The sequence below is a fragment of the Panthera onca genome, chromosome C1 (assembly GCF_046562875.1).
Source record: "Panthera onca isolate mPanOnc1 chromosome C1, mPanOnc1 haplotype 2, whole genome shotgun sequence".
NCBI lineage: Eukaryota > Metazoa > Chordata > Mammalia > Carnivora > Felidae > Panthera > Panthera onca.
Window position 1 is genome coordinate 217,010,706 of NC_138346.1, and position 6,482 is coordinate 217,017,187.

Here is a 6,482-nt window from a genome sequence, read left to right on the forward strand (position 1 = left end):
AGCTCTCATTGCCTCCAAAGCCCTCCCAGGCACTCACACCAGCCCCCGGTTGGAGGATAAAGGAGGGGCACCCCTTCTAAGCAAGTCACAGGGAACCTGACATCCACCATCACGTGTGTTTCAATGGCACTGATTTTAAAGGAATTTTTAGACGGGCTCAAATAACAATCTGGAAAAGCCAGACTCCAGAGAACAATGAGAAAATGTAAAGAAGCCAAATATAAAAATCCTGGCACATGCAAAAGAAAAGAAAAAAAAAAATCAATTCACTTCCCCAGATTACAACTGGAAATTCCCAGAGGAACAGGTAGATTTTTTTTTTTTTTTGGGGGAGGGGGGGAAGAGGAAAAGAGATTATATTTTATGGGAAGAGATACAATAACCATTCTCTTCCCATAAAGCAAGTGATGGAAGATTGTCTCTGCTCCATAGATGCACGCTGCACATTCTCGGGATAATACCAACAGGAAATCAATAGGATCTTTTATATGTGAAAAGACATTATCTCTCACAAAAACTTGCCACTCGCTGTTAATCTTGGTCCTGAGACAACAAGTAGCCTTTAAATCGAGATCTCTGTTTATTTTTAAGTTATCCTTATTATTTATTTGTTTAGAAATAATCACGTTCAAAGCTTCACCCTTCGTTAGGGCCAGAGGGCCTTCAGATAACGCTTCAGGACAAGTGTCTCCACCGAGGGCCAGACGCTCTCCAGAAACCTCCCTCCCGGCCGCATCCACTCCGGGTGAACGGCCATATCGTTAGCCACCAAAAGCTTTATCAGGGCATAATTTGGCAGCTGTGACGAGCTCGACGGGATTTATGGGATCTCCTGGTTTTTTGCCTCCATTGATCTGAAATGGAACCAAAGTTAATATTAGCAAAAAGCACTTTGTGCTAGGGTAATTTTCCCATGAAAGGCTTTGGCGACTGGTGGCTTTGAACATCTATCATCCAAGTGCTCTTGGCCAACTCTAGGTCATGAGTTTCATAATACCCAAAAGACTAAATATCCTTGTCTCTCCTCCCGTATGAGAATCTAACCACCATCCTGGTGAACTCTCTCATTTTTCCAAGACACTAATTTAATTGTCACAGGGTATAAACCCCATTACTATCAGGTTCGGATTTAGCACTGGCTCTGACCTTGTATTAGCTTCCTGGGGCTGCCCTAACAAAGTGCCAAAAACTAGGTGGCTTAAAACAACAGAAATTTCTTCTCTCACAGTCAGCAGGCCTGAGCTCTACCTGAGGACCTTGAGGGGGGGGGGGGGGGGGGGGAGGGGGGGAAGGGGGAGGGAGGATCCTTCTCTGTAGCTTCCAGCTTCAATGGCAGACGGATGTCCTTGGTGACCCTCGGCTTGTAGCTACAGGGCTCCAGTCGCACGGCCACCCCTCCCTCTGTCTTCACGTGGTCTTTCCTGGCTGCATGTCTGTGTCCAGGTTTCCCTTTTCCATAAGGACGCCCGTCACATTGGATTAGAACCCACCCTAATGACCTCATCTCAACTTGATGACCTCTTGCCAAGTCATCTTGGTGACCTCAACTTAAAGACCCTATTGCCGGGGCGCCTGGGTGGCTCAGTCGGTTGGGCGTCCGACTTCGGCTCAGGTCACGATCTCGCAGTCCGTGAGTTCGAGCCCCGCGTCAGGCTCTGGGCTGATGGCTCAGAGCCTGGAGCCTGCTTCCGATTCTGTGTCTCCCTCTCTCTCTGCCCCTCCCCGTTCATGCTCTGTCTCTCTCTGTCTCAAAAATAAATAAAACGTTAAAAAAAATTTAAAAAAAAAAAAAAAAAAAAAAAAGACCCTATTGCCAGGTAAGGTCACATTGTGAAGTATGAGGGGTTGGGACTTCCACATATCTTTTTTGGAGGGCACAACCCAGCCTAAAACAGCCCTCAAGGAATTCATCTCTTATTACATGCAGACTAGATAACTTGTCATACGACTAGGTTGAATTAGGGGTTCTTGACCTCTGCACAAGTAACATCGTTTTGGGATAATTCTTTGTCCTGTGTATTGCAGGATGTTCAGCAAAATCCCTGTCCTCTACCAACTAGAGGTACAGGTAGCCACCTCCTGCCCCTTTTAACAACCAAAAGTGTCTCCTGACCCTGCCGAAGGGCCCCTGAGGGGGCAACGTCGCCCTGACAGGACCAATGACTTCAGTGAAATGTAAACCAGGCTTATGAAGGTGCTTCATGCAGACTGAACCCTAAAGAGCTGAGGGTAGTTCTATGTCAATCAAAGAAGAGTCCCGAAAAGAGATGGGTCCTGAGGAGTCCCCTAAACGTCTGCATTCCCTCATTAATGTAACACGCATTTACTGGGTGCGGTGAGAAAAGAAGAGGACGAAAGAGATTTTGAAACCCCTGCCTTAAACATCATACATTTTAGCGGGGAGGCTGAAAATAAACAAGATGAATAAAACATATAATATGTTTAGATATTGATGAAAGGGGATGAGGGCAAGACGAAAGCGAGCAAGGAGGACAGGAAGCGTTGGCAGGAGAGGTGCTGAAATTTTCGACAGGGTGGCCTGGGAAGGGCTCACTGAGATATGGGTACACACCTAAGAAGTTGGGGCTGGGGGGTGGGCCGCAAAGATTTGGAGCAAAGACCTTGCAGGCAGGGACATTCCTGGGATGTGTGAGGAACAGAAAGAGGCTTGTGCAACAGGACAGATAAGGCGGGGCTTCCGGGTCCTAGCAAAGTCATGCTGGCCCTCCTGGTGACACGAAAAATCAGCGGACACGTGTGTGGAGGGATGACCCCTGGCCCAGCATGGTGCGTGACAGGGCCTGTGGCGAGGTTCTGAGCGCGTATCTGAAGGCACAGCTGAGCTTTAGTGGTGGGCCGGAGGTGGCCTGGAAGAGAAAAAAGGGGTCTTTGGCTCCCGCCAATGGAAAAATCGAGGTGGTATTAAGGGGGACGAGAAGTCTGCATAAGGAGCAGGTATGAAGGAAACATCAGAAGGAAGATCAGAAATTACTGGAATGCGAAGACTCGGGTGTTTTACGTGACAAAATTTACCAGTTTGACCACCTTTAACGCTACGGCCCTGGGGCACCTGATACGTGTGTTGTGCCTCCATCACCACCATCCATGTCCAGAATGTTTACATCTTCCCCACAGGTACGCTGAACTCCTTAAACACCCCCACCGCTCCCCAGCTCCTGGCAATCACTAGCCTTACTCTGTCTCTGTGAGCTGACTGCTCTAGGAACCTCACGTAAGTGGACTCTCACAGTGTTTGTTCTTTTGCGACCGGCTCACTTCACTCAGCATCACGGATGAACTTCAAGGTGCATCCACATTATAGCGTGTCAGAATCCCCTTCTTGTTTAAGGCCGAACAATATTCCATTGCGTGTATGGACCACGCTCGTCCGTGGATGGACCCTTGGCCTTCTTCCACCTCTCCGCCCTCGTGAATAACGCTACTCTGAACACGGGCATACAAATGTCTGTTCGAGTCCCTGCTTTCGGTTCTTTGGGATAGATACCTGGGAGTAGAATGCCTCAATTATATGATAATTCTGTCTACATTTTTTAAGAACTGCCCTATCATTTTCCACAGCAGCTGCACTGTTTTACATTCCCATTAGCAGTGTGCAGGAGTCCTCGCCAACACTTGCTGTTTTCTCTTTGTTTGTTTTTTAATAGCCCTACTAAATGGGCTTGAAGTGGTATCATATTGTGATCAGAAGGTTAGTTTTGCCTGTGTTAAGTCTGAGGTGCCCATTAGACATACAAGTAAATACATCGAATGGGATATATGGATCTGGATGTGAGGGGAGAGGATGGGGTGGCTAGACAGATTTGGGGGTCAGAATCTGTGGGTGGTACTTAAAGCCATGAGCCCGGCTGGGAAAAAAAAAAATTATCTGGGTCTGCACTGTCCAGAATAGTAACCACTAGCCAGATGCGGCCATTTAAATGTATATTAATTAAAATTAAGTAAAACTTAAAGTTGCCTTACTTAGTCACATCAGCTGCATTTCAAGTACTCGACAGCTACATTTGACTAGTGGCTATTATATTGGACAGTACGGATGTAGAGCATTTCCATCATTGCAATTCCACTGGGCAGCACCGGTATGGGGACTATGTAAGATTTTTTTTTTTTTTTTTTTTTTAATTTATTTTTGGGACAGAGAGAGACAGAGCATGAACGGGGGAGGGGCAGAGAGAGAGGGAGACACAGAATCGGAAACAGGCTCCAGGCTCTGAGCCATCAGCCCAGAGCCTGACGCGGGGCTCGAACTCACAGACCGCGAGATCGTGACCTGGCTGAAGTCGGACGCTTAACCGACTGCGCCACCCAGGCGCCCCTGTAAGATTTTTTTTAAAAAGGGGGTGGGGGGGCGCCTGGGTGGCTCAGTCGGTGAAGCGTCCGACTTCGGCTCAGGTCATGATCTCGCGGCCTGTGAGCTCGAGCCCCGCGTCGGGCTCTGTGCCGACAGCTCAGAGCCTGGAGCCTGCTTCGGATTCTGTGTCTCCCTCTCTCTCTGCTCCTCCCCTGCTCTCTCTCTCTCTCTCTCTCTCTCTCTCTGTCAAAAACAAATAAACATTAAAAATAAATAAATAAATAAAAGAAAAAAGAGGTCCAAGCACTGAGTCACAGGGCACTTCAACACTGGGATCTTTAGTGGAGTGGGGTACAGCTTGGCCTAAAGGTAGGGTTACCTGATGGCCCTCTTTTCCAGGGACAGTCCAGATTGTGCCTGTGGGTCTGAGATGACTAACAGCAGCTCCTTAAATTCTGAGACGCACTCCACCTTGACAATATGGTCACCCTACCTACCCCCCACTCCACGCTTACTTACTCTGCAGTAAGAGCTACCAGGTGGCGTCTCCTGTCCACACAGTCCATACCCGGGCTCCTCCACCAGTCACCGGGAGCCAGTTAGAGGGCTGGGGACGGTCTGCTTCTCCCCGTGACTAACCCGCGGAGGAAAAGCGTGCGCACCGGAGGCCACGCCTCTGGTACTGACAGGAAGCAGGTGTCAACCCCCAGCCCCCCGTCCTCAGGGTCATGAGGGCACGCACGGAGCTTTGGGTCCACTTTCCCCTTCTGTCTGCTGGTTCTGATACGCTAAACCAAAGATGAGTTTAGATTGGCAAAGTTCGGGCTGTGAGATCTCCTGCTAGAATTTCCATCTCACCTGCAGCCTACCCTGTGGGGACCATCTGGTTATTTACAGCAAATCTCACCTTACTCGTTACCATTTACACGCACATGCAAAACCAAGGGAGAGCCTGAAGAGCTAGGAATGTCAGGATCCGCGGCGCTCCCGCGTCAGTCAGTCCATGTTTCGTTAGCCAGGGGGGCCGGAAAAGGAGAGAAAACCGGGAAGTCACGGGCACACATTCCAAAATCCCCCGTGACATCTTCAGAAGGAATGAAACCCCATGGCTGGCAAAAACAATAGCCCCTGTTCAATTCTGAAGTTTAGATGCGCGTTGGCACCGTTCTAGCTCAACCTTTCGTTTCCATGGAAACCATTCATGATGCCACACACACAGAAATGGGGATTCTGACCAGAGCGAGACAGGAGTAGCAGCACTGAAAACTAGCTTTCAAGTAAACCCGTGGCAGAGGGAAGGACAGGAAAAGCCACGGAGCCGTACTAGAGGGAGAGAAGCACTCTCGGGATCCCCAGGATGAGCACTGGTAGCCCGAGTAGAGCCCACCGACCCCAGAGTTGGTTCTGATGACCTGGCCGGCGACATGTCCCAGCCCGAATCTGCTTTACTCTTTTCCTCTTCTTTTCTAATGCAAAAAGCGTGTTCTACAGTGGGTGGGAAAGGGCTCTTTGCTGTAACTCAAGCATAGGAAGGTGTGGGATGGAGGGAGCAGAAATCAGCCATGGTATCAGTTTCCTGTGGCTACGGTCACAAAGTACCACAAACTGGGGGGGTTCGAGACTTGAAATTTATTCTCTCACAGTTCTGGAGGCCGAAGTCTGAAGTCCGGATATGAGGAGAGCCACGCTCCCTCTGAAGACTCTAGGGGAGACTCCTTCCTACCTCTTGCAGCCTCTGGGGGCTCCTGGCGTCCCTTGGCTTGCAGACACGTGGTTCCAGCCTCTGCCTCCGTCTTCACGTGGATTCTTTCCCTGTGTGTCCGTGTCTCAAATCTCCCTCTATGTTTTCTCCTAAGAACACCTGCCTTTGGATTTAGGGCTCACCCTAAATCCAGGATGATCTCATTTCGAGATCCTTAATGACATCTGCAAAGACCCTTTTTCCAAGTAAGGTCACATTCACAGGAATGAAGACGTGGACGTACCTTTCTGGGGGCCTCTGTGCCACCCAGCAACACCCACTGTGCCCGGGGAGATGCAAAGATTCACATTCTCGGCCCCGAATTGGCAATCCTGCGGGTCTTGAGGCTTTGGCCAATTTCAGAGGAATGTCATGACCAGTTCCTATCATTCTGAGACCCGGGCTCGGCGGGGAAGCTGCGTCGTTGCCATG

At 49.5% G+C, this 6,482-nt stretch overlaps 1 long non-coding RNA gene across 1 annotated transcript; it reads right to left on the reverse strand.

Moving 5' to 3' along the window:
- Positions 1-567: 567 nt before the first annotated feature.
- LOC132671980 (uncharacterized) lies at positions 568-5,565 on the reverse strand. The gene is made up of 2 exons (XR_009607330.3): positions 5,217-5,565; positions 568-854 (listed from the first exon to the last, which is right to left on the reverse strand). It is a non-coding gene; the product is annotated as an uncharacterized LOC132671980 (long non-coding RNA).
- Positions 5,566-6,482: the final 917 nt, after the last annotated feature.